At 46.0% G+C, this 14,776-nt stretch overlaps 1 pseudogene; it reads right to left on the reverse strand.

Annotated features, from left to right (window-relative positions):
• Positions 1-14,776, reverse strand: part of LOC133069900 (guanylate cyclase 2G-like) — a 60,297-nt pseudogene that overhangs the window by 25,105 nt on the left and 20,416 nt on the right.

Below are 14,776 nucleotides of genomic sequence, written 5' to 3' on the forward strand. Positions count from 1 at the left end.
TCAGCTCACCCAGCTAAGTTAGGGCAAGGACTAGGCTCCTCACTCAGACACCCCGCCATGGACTCAGGCCACCAGTGGGTTGTGTTTTGTTTTTTTTTTTCTTCTCTTTGGGTGACCGGAATAACTGCATCCATCCACCCCAGAGGATAGCCCACCTGCAGGGACCTGAGCGAGTAAGCATCAGAAAGTGCAGGGTGGGGGTGAGGAGCCCTGTACCCCTCTTCTGACAGCTAGTGGGTGCAGGGTTTGCAGTGGTTACCCAACAGGTCCGTCGTTTCCTCATCGTATGTTCTGTATGTCCAGCCATGCTGGAGTTCCCACAGCCCGAATCCCAACAGCTTCACCTGCATCCGGCCTTCCACCAGGCAGTTGGAAAGCTTCAGGTTGCCATGGGACCCCAGGGGGCTCCTATGGAGGAACAGCAGGCCCTGAAGACTGAAAATGAGTCAATGGATTAGAGCAGGTACTGATGGACACTGCTGGAAGACAGAGACCAACGGACAGAAACAGACAGGCCCATGGTGGGAGACATGTCCATTTCCACATTCATTTGTTCAAGAGCCCCTTACCCAGGGGGTCACCCTGGGCAGGGACATCCAAAAAGGAGAAAACTGTTTCCGGCCCCTTAATGTGGAGCCACAAAGGCAAGGCCAGCTTAAAAAAAAAGTAGCCTTGTGATCAGACTCTTGGGTTCAAACCCCAGCTCTACCACATGGTAGAGGGCAAGTAACTTTACCCCATGAGCCTCACTCTTCTTGTCAAAACAGAAATGACAGGGGACTTCCTGGTGGCCCAGTGTTTGGGGGTCTGCCTGCCAACGCAGAGGACATGGATTTGACCCCAGGTCAGGGGGCTGGGATCCCACATGTCATGCAGCAACTAAGCCCATGCACCGCAACACGTTACATCAATTATTTGTATGCAATAGGAAAGCACTATTATTTATAGAATTATTTGTTTATAAAGAGGACAGAAAAAAAGCCTAGAGTCAGAAGACATGTTCAAACCTAAACTTTACCACTAAGTTTCTTCAAACAAATCATCTAACTGGGCCTCAATTTTAGCATTTGTGAGATGGGTCTGCCTTAGATCCCTGCTACTTGAAAGATGTCCCAGGGACCAGCAGCATCAGCATCACCTGGGAGATCAGCAGAAATGCAGAATCTCAGGCTCTGCCCAGACCTACTGGATCAGACTGTGCATTTAAACCCAGTCCCCAGGAGATGCATGTACCTGTTAAGCTGAGAAGACTTGTCCTTGTCAATTGTTCTCAGCCTTGGCTGCACATTAAAATCACCTGGGGAGCTTAAAAGACTAAAGGAATGCTTGGGCCCAGACACAAGAACCTGTATTACTGCAGATTACATATCACACAAAGCAAGCCTGAATGCAGAGGAGACTGATCAGAATGGAGGAAGAGGACTTAATCTGACGGCGGGCTGAAAGAGGTCAGTCCCCAGGGGAGTGATGACTCTTATTTGCCAAGGAGATGAGGGCGAGGGCGTTGAGGGGGGATCTCACAATGAAGAAATTCGGGGTTTTAAACTGCTCCCTGTGGGGGTGGGAGGGAGGCTCAAGAGGGAAGGGACATATGGACACATATGGCTGGTTCACATTGTTGTACAACAGAAACTAATACAACATTCTAAAGTAATTATACCCCAAGTTAAAAAAATTTTTTTTTAAGATATGTTAAAATATTTAAAAAATAAACTGCTCCCAGGGAGCAGGGATGGAGCTGGAAGATAAACCCAGGCTGGGTCACCTTTGAAGCCCAGCCACTTCTCAACCCCTCGTTTTACTGTTTCTGGAGCCCTGGTGTTGGTAGAGGAGGGTAGAGGAGGAAGCGGGTAGGTGAAAGCATACCTCTTCTTCTGAGACCCCTGTCGGGTTTAAATGAATCACAAGTCTAGCCTTGAGTCACGTGGTGTGGTCACAAGGTGGCACCAGTGTCCAGCAAGGAGGAATTCGAGGAGTGTCCCTGAATGGATTATTGCACGCTGAGACAGGGTCCTTGGGCCTCCTGGGCACCAGCTCCAGGACTCCCCTCTTCCTCCAGCCGTAATGTCAGGCTGAATCACTGCCGGCTTTAGCAAGAGTCCTGAGCCAGTATTGCATAGAATCCAGGCTAATACAGAAAGCAATAAGGAAACATTCAAGACCGTGGGTACACTACCCCCACCTCACCCCTAAAAAACCAGGAAGCTGTGTTCCTTTACCACTCTGCTTCGTTGTTTCTTGAGATGACAAAGTTGAATCATATTTCAGAAATGCGACTCGCTGAACCAGTCCCAGAGGGGCCTGGGTGGGGTTGCCTCAGGAATATTTCCGGCGAGGCTCCAACAAACAGAGGTCTGGGCTTGAAATCTGGGGAGACCTGAGTCCCATCCAGAGTCCTCTCAGACCTCACGGAGACCTCTCCATTCCGCAGGACACCTCCTGGACACACACGACTGTCCCTGTCCTTGCTAGTGCCAGGCACACCCCAGACATGAGACCTTCTACATTCTGGTTGCTGCTGACCACCCCTGACACCCAGGGATATTAGCAGAGCTCCTTCCATGAGGACAAAACTGACATGTTTAGGGATGCCCGAAATCCTAGGAAGGTAGTTCTCTCCAAGAGATGGCATGCATCTGTCTGTTTTGTTTTCACTTTTCTATCTTGATGGAAATGTCCGATAATGGCCTGGAATGTATTCTGTTGTCTGAGAACAAATAGAACCATGAGAGTTTCACAGTTTAAGTGCCAGGTTTCATACACTTTTGGCAGTTCTATTACCTACATGTCTGAGGCCACATTTATTTTCCAATTGGAAGGCTGAGGCTGGCCCACACGGCTTCTGCCTCTGAATCCGCACACCTGTGTTCTTTAGCACTTGGCAGGGAAGAAAGAATTCAGCTTTTGGAGACAGACTGGTTGCAGAGCCCGATCTGCCTCTTGCCAGTTGGGCCGGTTACTTTACCTCACTAAGCCTCTTTATTTTTCCTTTTGAAAATGAAGTAAATATGAATATTACAAATAATGGAGCTAAGGAGAAATTAACCACAAGGTTAATTGCTAATTATTAAGAGCACTGTCCAATAAAAATATAATGTAAGCACATGTATCATGTTTAACTTTTTAGTTAAGCAGGTAAAATTACTTTTAATATTTTATATAACCCAATGTATTAAAAAAACTTATCGTTTCAACATGTCACCAACATGAAAATATTATTGAGATATTTCACATTCCTTTTTTTTAAAAACTAAATCTTCAAAACTGGCATGCATTTTATCTTTTAGCACATCTCCATTTGAACTAGCCACACTGCTAATGTTCAGTAGTCACATGTAGCTGGTGGTACCATATTTAAACAATGCAGGTTTGTCCTATTGTTCAATTAAATAAGAAAGCGTATGGTTTTCAGTATTAGCAATTGGGTTATCAGGGGTAACAGTAACACCATGCATGCTCAGTTGCCAAGTCGTGCCCGACTCTGTGACTCCAAACACTGTAGCCGGCCAGGCTCCTCTGTTCACGGGATTTCCCAGGCAAGAATACTGGAGTGGGTTGCCATTTCCTCCTCCAGAGTAAACCATATTCCTGCTAATACTAACAATTAACATTTATCAGATCACTGTTTTAGAGCAGGCATGATGCTAAGCAACATGCATATCTTAGTGCTCATAACAACGCTATGAGGCAGGTACTGTCATCTTTATTTCATACACAGGGACACTAGCTAAGGTCATCTGATCCCTACATGGCAGAGCCAGGGTTTAAATCCCCAAGACGACTTCTATGCCAAACTGTCCTTCATCCTCTTAATCAAGATATCTCTCACTGAGAAACAAAGGCCCATCCCTAACTCAAGATGAGTATTATACTCTCCAAAGATCCTTCCCAAGCTGGCCCCACTGGGTTGAACTCTCTGAGCACAGGACAATAAGATGCATTCCTCTGCACCCTCCCAATTGTGTTAACCCAATTAGGCGCTTGATCAATATGCATTTGCTATCTTGAAAAGTCGGTGGCATCTCAGAGTCTCGCTGATATCTGGTATAGAGGAGGTTCTGGTCAAATGGATATTGTGAGAGGAATTGTTCTTATGACTTGTATGTGATGGCCAGAAGTGCAACCTGACCCTCAGAGCTCGGTCCAGCACCTGGGTTCGCGTCTAAGTCACCCATGCCAGAGCTCCAACATGCTATAGGGAATTTTCTGTTATTCTTAACCCCCTTTCAAGGAATGTTTGCAGAGTAATTGGCCTCAGAGGCCCTACATGAGCCTTGACATAGTGCAATGAGCACACTTCATTTCAGGAGACAGTAAGCCTTCCAAAGCAAAGAGTCAAGCTGTCCTTTGTTCTTCTGGCGTGGATTGGAGGACAGACTCAGTGATCCTAAAATAGCTGATGACCACCAGGGAGACTGTCCCCTTCAAAGTGTCATTCACACCCACCCCAGCATTTCTCCAGACCATCCTTTGAGTTAGTTCTCAAAAACCAAACACCCACACCAAAAAGGCTAGTCACTCACATCATGGTGAGAACTTACTAGCTTTCTCTTTACATCCAATATAAATGATGCCAACTGCTTTGATTGGGGTGGGAGGCAGATCACTGGAGATGAGATGAGACTACTTCCCTGGGCTTAGTGGGAAGGTAATGGAAAGTAGTCATGTATGGATGTGAGAGTTGGACTGTGAAGAAAGCTGAGCACTGAAGAATTGATGCTTTTGAACTATGGTGTTGGAGAAGATTCTTGAGAGTCCCTTGGACTGCAAGGAGATCCAGCCAGTCCATCCTAAAGATCAGTCCTGGGTGTTCATTGGAAGAACTGATGTTGAAGCTGAAACTCCAATACTTTGGCCCCCTCATGGGAAGAGTTGACTCATTGGAAAAGACCCTGATGCTGGGAGGGATTGGGGGCAGGAGGAGAAGGGGACAACAGAGGATGAGATGGCTGGATGGCATCACCAACTCAATGGACATGAGTTTGAGTGAACTCCGGGAGTTGGTGATGGACAGGGAGGCCTTGCGTGCTGCGATTCATGGGGCCGCAAAGAGTCGGACATGAAAGAATGACTGAACTGAACCGAACTGAATGGAAAGTAGGGGAGGGGAATAAGAGAAGATCCCAGAGGAGAGGATACCACGTCAGAGCTTCCTATTTTAAAACTGTTACAGCACCATCTAAATAATTTCCTGTGTACAAATCCTGACCTCTTCTTTTTTTCTCTAGCTTAATTTTAAGCCATTCAAAGATGAAAACAAGTCCTTGTCTTCCTAAGAACATGCACAGATTAGATCAAATCCTTAAGAGACACTCAGTGAAGTTTTACTAAAATAATATGAGTGGTAGGCCAGAGATGTCCACAGAAACCAATCACAGGGAGGTTTCTCTTTGTCTGCCTTGCTTGGTAACAATATATTGGCTTCCTACTAAGGCCTGGGAGGTCAAAGTTTAACAGGGTCATTAAGACTTAGCTCCTTAGACACAAAGAGCAATCAAATTCTTGAGGAACAAATGTCCTTCGAGGTCAATCAGGTCAACCTCATCCATGAAACCTACATGGAGGCTGAGTAACAATAATAATAATAATAGCTAAAATATATCTGATACTTCCTCTGGCTTAGATACTTTCTCGCACTTTGTGTTCATTAATTTACTTTATCCTTGCAACAGAATATGAGGCAAATCTATTTTTATCCCTATTTCAGATGGAAAATGAGTCAGGTGGGCCATGACACTGTGGACCAGCATTCTGAAAATGCTCTCTTCACCCTGGGCTAAAATCCAGTTTCTCCTTCTAAGCTCACTGATCCGCTCCTACCATTAGAGGGGCAGTAACTTGCCACAGTCACTGAGTGAGTCACTGGCCTAAAAACCCAGGAGAGCAGAGTTTATATTTCACCCATGTATCCCCCACAACACTCAGGCAGGGTCTTGCCTATAGGAATCTATCAGTTGATTGATGGGAATGTTGATTCATGGACAGACAGCCTTGTCCTGCAGCCATGTGTCAGGGTGAGTGACTCCCTCACCAGGACCCATTTCCAGGTCATTGGCTTGGTCCCCTCTAATGGAAAAAGCAGATCAGTGAGCTTAGAAAGACCAGCTGGATTTTAGCCCAGGGTGAAGACAGCACCCTCAGAATGGGTCCCACAAGTCATTTTCCACCTGTGAAATAGGGATGATATATCTACCTTTTTTTTAGAGCTTCCTTATATTTTGTTGTGAGAACAAAGTAAGCACTAAATATATTTTAGCTATTTTTACTATTATTCCTCCTCCTCTTCTTTACATCCATCTCAACCCTCTTTGCCCAAAATAAAGATTCACCTGCTAGTTTACTTTCTCAAATATGCATCCTAAGGCCACCTCTCAGATCAACAGCTCTATGGTGACTGTGGCAGTTATTCCCATTTTCTGGAGAAAAGAATCAAAAGTTAGGGATAAGGAAGGGCTATTAGGATCTCCCTCTCCAACTCACTTTATGATCCAGTAATTAGATTTTCTTTGTGGTAAAAAAATTCTATGCTAAAATGTAAATACTTCGTTCATATTTAGCTATCCCTTCCAACTTGAGTGTAAAATATTTTACTACTCTGTTGACATGTACTTGAGATCAGGGAGGGTGAAAAGGATGGAAAATCTGATGGAAGAGGTGGATTTTAGGAGTGGAATTACTTTGTTTGAAGAGATTTGAGGAGGACCAGAATTTTCAAGAAAGACTACAGTTAATGCAAGACACAGAACAACTCATGAACACTATTTGTTCTTTACATAGGTTTACGTGATACTCACACTGACTATGTCATATTCAAATGAGAGCTTGAACATCCAATCCATTTCATTGCCTGAGTTTCTCAAAACATCCTGCTGCTGCTGCTACTGCTAAGTCGCTTTAGTCATGTCCGACTCTGCGCGGCCCCATAGACGGCAGCCTACCAGGCTCCCCCGTCCCTAGGATTCTCCAGGCAAGAACACTGGAGTGGGTTGCCATTTCCTTCTCCAATGCATGAAAGTGAAAAATGAAAGTGAAGACGCTCAGTTGTGTCCAACTCTTAGTGACCCCATGGACTACAGCCTACCAGGTTCTTCCGTCCATGGGATTTTCCAGGCAAGAGTACTGGAGTGGGGTGCCATTGTCTTCTCCCAAAACATCCTAAAAAACACAATTATCCCAAACATCACAAGTAACTCACCTGGAAGCACAGGGAGCTTCATAGTTCCTGTAGATTTGATCCTAATGCATGATAGGATAACACCTGAGGCAGAGAACTCTAAATCTAGTAACCAGAATTCTTCCTGAGAGATACCATAACCCAATTCAATATTGAGAAATTTACACAGTCTTGAGTTTTACAAATATTTCCTTGTTCCTGACATAAAGCTGGTGGTCACATACCACGGGGAGGGTGGGCCCAGGAACACAGTCTAGAAGTAGCTATGACACCATAGGAGACAAAACCAAGCTCAGACAATTTCTACCCAGAACAGAGAAACCAGACACTTGGCAACTGTGCTGCTAATTTAATCCTCTGCAGGCAGCCCAGCAAGATAATTCAGATCTTGAAATTAGACCAGAGAAGAACTGCTCTTGGATGAAGGGGCAAAAGCACTGATAAGCTTCTTTATTCAGTTCAGTTCAGTTGCCACCCAGTCGTGTCTGACTCTTTGCGACCCCATGAACCGCAGCACGCCAGGCCTCCCTGTCCATCACCAACTCCCGGAGTCTACCCAAACCCATGTCCATTGAGTCGGTGATGCCATCCAACCATCTCATCCTCTGTCATCCCCGTCTCCTCCTGCCCCCAATCCCTCCCAGCATCAGGGTCTTTTCAAATGAGTCAGCTCTTCGCATCAGGTGGCCAAAGTATTGGAGCTTCAGCTTCAACATCAGCCCTTTAAATGAATACCCAGGACTGATCTCCTTTAGGACGGACTGGTTGGATCTCCTTGCAGTCCAAAGAACTCTCAAAAGTCTTCTCCAACACCACAGTTCAAAAGCATCAGTTCTTCGGTGCTCAGCCTTCTTTGTGGTCCAACTCTCACATCCATACATGACCACTGGAAAAACCATAGCCTTGACCTTTGTTGGCAAAGTAATGTCTCTGCTTTTTAATACGCTGTCTAGGTCGGTCATAACTTTCCTTTCAAGGAGTAAGTGTCTTTTAATTTCATGGCTGCAATCACCATCTGCAGTGATTTTAAAGCCAAAAAAATAAAGTCAGCCACTGTTTCCACTGTTTTCCCATCCATTTGCCATGAAGTGATGGGACCGGATGCCATGATCTTAGTTTTCTGAATGTTGAGCTTTAAGCCAACTTCTTCACTCTCCTCTTTCACTTTCATCAAGAGGCTCTTTAGTTCTTCTTCACTTTCTGCCATAAGGGTGTCACTAATCAAGTGTGAGGTAAGATTGATTCTTTTCCTTGCCTTAAAACTTCCTTTCTTGCAATACTAGGTGACAATGCAGATGTTCGGTGATTCTGTGCAAACACCAAAGAAGGGGACAATGTTTTCATGCCTCAATTCATACATCTGAAAATAATGATGGAATAACAGCTTGTGATTATAGTATGTTTCCTGTCCTAGGGATGATGCTGTGTGTTTACACACTGTCAGCTAGTTTTCACAAAGACCCTTTGAGATAAGAACTATGACCGCTCCCATTTTACAGCTTAGGAAACTGATGCTCAAAAGATAAAGTAACGTGTTAAAGACCATACAACTTCTTAGTGGCAGAGCTGGGAGGTAAATCCAGGCAGTCTGCCTCTAGCAAATAAACCAGGGGGATGATTGAAGTCTCCCCAGTGATGGGGATTTACTAAAACCACAGGGCTTCCCCGGTCGCTCAGACAGTAAAGAATCTACCTGCAGTGCAGGAGAACTGGGTTCAATCCCTGGGTTGGGCAGATCCCCTGGAGAAGGGAGTGGCTACCCACTCCAGTACTCTTGCCTGAAGAATCCCATGGACAGAGGAGCCTGGTGGGCTAAAGTTCATGAGATCACAAAGAGTCAGACACAAGTGATCAACTAACACAACACAACATAAAACCAGGGTGTCCAGAAGTGAATGCTATAAACCTGACTCCCTGCAAGGACTGGGTTCAAGGGAGATAGACACAAAGAACGAAGACGCAGGATTAAGGCCAGGATTAAAGGCAGAGAATAGGCTAGGAGAGCTCCCAGGATTCAGGTGCTGAGTTAAGAATAAGGGGACTGAGGTCTTTAGACCTCAGTTTGGGCTCTTGGGGTGGTGGTTTTGGACCAAGTTAAGGAAGCAGATTCCCACCATTGCCCTTTGGGGTGAGGGCCACTCCCACCCAAGGTGGGAATGGGGCGTTGGCAGAGGAGAGGCTGAGGTCAGCAAAGTTTTGTCTCCTCCCAGGGGTGGGGGCCTCACCAGTCGGATTTCCTGCAGCACAGGCGGCTTCCTGATTCAGGCTTCTGCTTGGTCACCAACAGAGCAGATGGCCACATGTTTGCCCTGAAGCCGGAGACAGAGCAGAATGTTCTTAACCCAGGGTTAACCAGAAAATGCTACACTCAGAAAGAGCTAGGAAAGGGTGGGGGCGGTGGGGGGAGGGAAAGAAGACTGGCAAGAAATCCACCTAGGAAGGGATCACTGAGCACTTCCCAGCCCAAACCTGCCCGAGGGGTGACATGGTGCTGTGTCCAGGATCTGAGCTAACTGCTCAACACAGGAGACCTCATTTAACAGGCAGCAGGCCCTGCAAGGCAGGTGTGATTCACCCTTTTACAGACGAGATCACCGAGGTTAGGGAACTTGTTCAAGGTAGGTAGTACAAGTTCAAGGAACTTGTTCATCTGTAGGTAGGTAGTACAGTCAGAATTTGAACATCTGCATGTAACCACTTTGCCCTCAGAAGTGCCTGGTAAAGCCCTACTGGGGCATAAAAGAGCTCTTGCCCCTGCTGGCTGTCGGCAAAGGAACTGACATCCCCCGAAATTGTCACACTAGATGTGATATGGTTGTTCCTTCTGGACACAGGGGTGGCCCTCAGGGGTGGCTGCAAAACAGGACACAACTCGGTTGCTCTCGATAAGATGACCACGTACTAGTGAGACCGTGACTTTTATAGATGAGGACGATCCGTGCCAAGGTGAATAGCAGTTAACAAATGAGAGTCAGGACTCCAACCCTGATCTCTCTGACCTGGAGTGCAAGTGCTGAACTGCTCCACACACCTCTGCTGGGTCTGTGCCAACACGGACAGTGTCGTGGTTAAGACTCTGGGCTCAGGCTACCGCAAATCAAGTTCTGGCTCTGGCACATAACCTGATGCGTGACCTGATGCTGAAATCATTCCTCAGTGAGCACGTGAGGATGTGACCTCTCTGCCTCCTGCCCCCAGGGCCTCCCCAACACCTAGAGAATGTATTTTAAGATTTTTTTTAAATTTATATATATATTTTTTAATTTGGCTGGGCCAGGTCTTAGTTGCAGCATGCAGGGTCTTTCATTGTGACATGCAGGATCTAGCTCCCTGACGAGGGGTCAAGCCCAGGTCCCCTACATTGAGAACACAAAGCCTTAATCACTGGACCACCAGGGAAGTCCCTAGAGAATAGACCTTAAACAGAGTAACCCTGCTTTTCAAGAAGAGTCTTACTCAGGACCCTAATGGAGAATACAATAGACCAAAGCAGAGCTGTTTTAGTTGCAGAGGAAGAGGAGGGCTCAGAATTTCTCCCCACCACACCTCTACCTCATTCTATCATCCACCCAAGGCCAGACCAGTGAGCCCCAGGATCCCCAGAGACACTTGAAAAATAATTTACAAATGAACCCCAATCTCCTGATCAAGCCTCTTTGACTTGAAAGTGAAAGTGTTAGTCGCTCAGTCGTGTTTGACTCTTTGCGACCCAATGGACTGTAGCCTGCCAGGCTCCTCTGTCCACGGAATTCTCCAGGCAAGAATACTGGAGTGGGTTGCTATTCCCTTCTCCACGCTTTGACTTAGTACCTGTCAAGTCACCTTTTATTTAAAGTCTATTTATAATTCATCTATTCAATAAATAGTATATTTAAGAATACCAATAAAAGGAAACTAATTTTGAAAATAAAGCCAATATAACAGGAATAAAATATACATAACACAAGAAGAATGTTTGATTTTGACTCATCATGCTTTCTTTATTTTTACAATTAAGCTAAATGTCTTCAGAACAAACCTGTTTTCCTTGGTCTAACTTGAGAGCTTTTCTAACAAGCAACAACATTCTGGAACACTTTTGCTTCGAGATATTTGAGATTTATATATTTGTTGAAGTGCATAGATTCTAATTCAATAGTTGATCTGCCTATCTTGTTATTCTCTCAATATCATCAGTAGCATGTATTCCTGAACAAGTACTATCTGAAATTCTAAAATTTTTAATCTTTGACATAAAGTTTATTTCAGTTGTGGGTTTTCAATCACTTTGAGAATCACTTGAAAGTAAACTTGAAACCCTCCCTTCACCTTCCCTCAGGAACAAAGCACTCTTATCAAAGTGTAGAAACTTGGGTTCTGTCTTTCTACTCTAAAGAACATTTCTCACTAATCCCTCTGGGAAGGCAAAAAGGACTTCAGAATAATCAATATATGCTGGCAAAAATTACCCTGTCTAATATCAACAGCAAAAACAAAACAAAAAAGTTGGGTGGGGGGGGGAAAGACACTTCAAAACTTCAAGCTTAAAGTATGCATAAAAGACAGTTAATGCTGTATTTTCTGGAATTACATAAATGTTATATATGTATCAAATAAGGTCATGCTTGTTAAATGTATGTCAAGCCTCGCAGCCCTGAGAAGCCCACACTTCAGTGTACCCTGGCATTACCTCTCTCCTGGTCACCACTAGCAAACACACCCTCCCCAAATGACACCTCTTCTCTGAAGCCTTCACGGTGCTGCAACATTCAATCCCTGAGCCACATCCACAGAGACCCGTGGGGGTCTTTGCCTCACCTTGCAGACGTATCCCAGAGCACCCACCTCCCTCGGAAGGCATCCGTTCCTGGTGTTCCCTCCACTCTGCCGGCCTGAAGTGGATGGGCAACACATGTGTGTTGAATAAATGAATTGTATTGTCTTAATTATCAGTAAGTTAAAGAAGTTGATGTGGTTTTGAAAATAAATGCTCCCCAGGAGACAGCTTTAATATTTGAGCAGGATATATGGGTTCTTCTACTATCCAGGTGGCACTAGTGGTAAAGAACCTGCCAGCCAGTGCAGGAGACACGGCTTCAATCTCTGGTCAGGAAAACATGGCAACCCGCTCCAGTATTCTTGCCTGGAGTATGCCATGGACAGGGGAGCCTGGTGGGCTATGGTCCGTGGGGCCGCAGAGTTGGACACGACTAAAGTGACTTAGCATACGTGCATACAGGTTCTTCTATGCACCAGAAAACAGAGCTGAAGGGAACTTTAGACACCATCTGATCATATTTAAGTATTCAGAAGATAAGGCCCGGAAATGATGTTCCCAGCAAGAAAGTGGTAGGTCTAGAATCCGAACTCAGGGCCTAAGACTCTCCATGAAGCATTCACTTTATAAGTGAGTTAGCCTGTGCCCTCACAGGCTCCTAGCTCAGGACCCTTCCATGGGGTACCAGCAATGAGCAGGAAAGTGGATGTCTGGGCCAGGCGTGGCCTCACCTTGCTCTGGGGCACAATGGTGATGTTGTCATTATGATTTGCCACCAAATATCTTTATTTTCGCCTCTGCAGTTTTCCTCTCTTTATCGTTAAAATAAGACCTATGATGACAGCTCCCAGGATGGTAATCAGGAGGGTTAGGGTGAAGATCACAGCAGTCACACCTTAAGGGCAGAGACATAGCATTGCCGAGGCCTGCCTAGGAGCAGAAGTGACCACACTGGGCCCCAGTCCAGCCCTGCCAAACAGAAGGCTCAACAGCTGCCCAGGCGCGGGTCCAAGTTAAAGCACCCAGAGTCTACTCAGATGTGTCTTCTCGGGGAATCCTATTGGACCCCAAGTGCATGGTCTTCCCACACCCAGCTGATTCCCATGGCAACTGCACTCACCTCTTCCTTATATAGAAACTTCCCTTGTAGACAAAACTTCTAACACTATCACCACCCCCAACATATACTATGTTCTCTTTACACTTGTTCTCAGTTATGATCCACCTCGTTGCAGGCCTGGGCTCCTAACCACCAGGAAACACTCCCTTTTCCAGACTCCATCTCTGTAGAAATGGAATTCCCGAGACTCAAATCTCAGGGGCCAAGTTTTCTCAAGGCAGAGGTTCTTGATAGGCGAGGCTGGTGACATTGCCTCCCCAGGGGATATTTGGCAATGTCTGGAGACATTTTGGGTTGTTACAGCCAGAGGGCGCTTCTGGGATCTAGTGAGTGAAAGCCAGGGATGCTGGTAGGCCTCCTACGAGGCACAGGACAGCCCCTCACACACAGAGATTATCCCATCCTAAACATAAGTGCTGTTGCCAACTGAGGAGCCCTGTTGTAATGAATCCTTTTCTGCTCGCTTCTCCGGGTGGCCACTCTGACCTGCAAAAGCCGGCTCAGTTTCACAGAGCTCGTTGGGAAATCTACAGCCAGGTCTGTCCTCAAGCAGGGAGCCATGGAGCCAAGAAACAGTGGAGAAATTCCCCGTGGGTCTTAAAAAAGAAAAAGAAGAGATCTGGGGTGGGGGGGGGGGACTAAGATGGCAGAGGAATAGGACGGGGAGACCACTTTCTCCCCTACAAATTCATTGAAAGAACATTTGAATGCTGAGCAAACTCCACAAAACAACTTCTGATCGCTAGCAGAGGACATCAGACACCCAGAAAAGCAGCCCATTGTCTTCGAAAGGAGGTAGGACAAAATATAAAAGATAAAAAGAGAGACAATAGAGTTAGGGATGGAGATCCATCCCGGGAAGGGAGTCTTAATAGAAGTAGTTTCCAAACACCAGGAAACCCTCTCACTGGCGGATCTGGGGGAAGTTTTCGAATCTCGGAGGGCAACCTAACTGGGAGGAAAAATAAATAAAACCCACAGATTACATGCCTAAAAGCAACTCCCAGCAGAAAAGTACCCCAGACGCTCACATCCACCACCAGCAAGTGGGGGCGGAACAGAGAGGAGTGGGCAGCATTGCTTAGGGTAAGGACCGGGCCTGAATGCCCTGAGGGCAATCGGAGGGAGCTAACATGAGATAGCAACTTAAACTGTGGGATAGCAAGAGAGAGAGACTTAAGTTGGGAAAAGCCCTAAACTTCGGCACCACCCGCCGCTTCCCAGGTTCCCAGAACGAAGGACTGAGCGAATACCAGAGAAGAGCTAGCTGGCGGAGGACTGGCCCATTGCCCACCGGATGCAGGAGGCAGGGGGAAGGGGAAAGGGGCAAACTCAGTCCCAGAGATGGCACCCCTACCAAACTGCAAACAGGCCTCCAGCTTCTAACCAAAGACTTCCTTGAGATTCTTTTTTTATTTTATTTTATTTATTTATTTTTTTTATTAGTTGGAGGCTAATTACTTCACAACATTTCAGTGGGTTTTGTCATACATTGATATGAATCAGCCATGGATTTACACGTATTCCCCATCCCGATCCCCCCTCCCACCTCCCTCTCCACCCGATTCCTCTGGGTCTTCCCAGTGCATCAGGCCGGAGCACTTGTCTCATGCATCCCACCTGGGCTGGTGATCTGTTTCACCATAGATAGTATACATGCTGTTCTTTTGAAATATCCCACCCTCACATTCTCCCACAGAGTTCAAAAGTCTGTTCTGTATTTCTG

The sequence above is a fragment of the Dama dama genome, chromosome 15 (genome assembly GCF_033118175.1).
Source record: "Dama dama isolate Ldn47 chromosome 15, ASM3311817v1, whole genome shotgun sequence".
In the NCBI taxonomy this organism is placed as follows: Eukaryota; Metazoa; Chordata; class Mammalia; order Artiodactyla; family Cervidae; genus Dama; species Dama dama.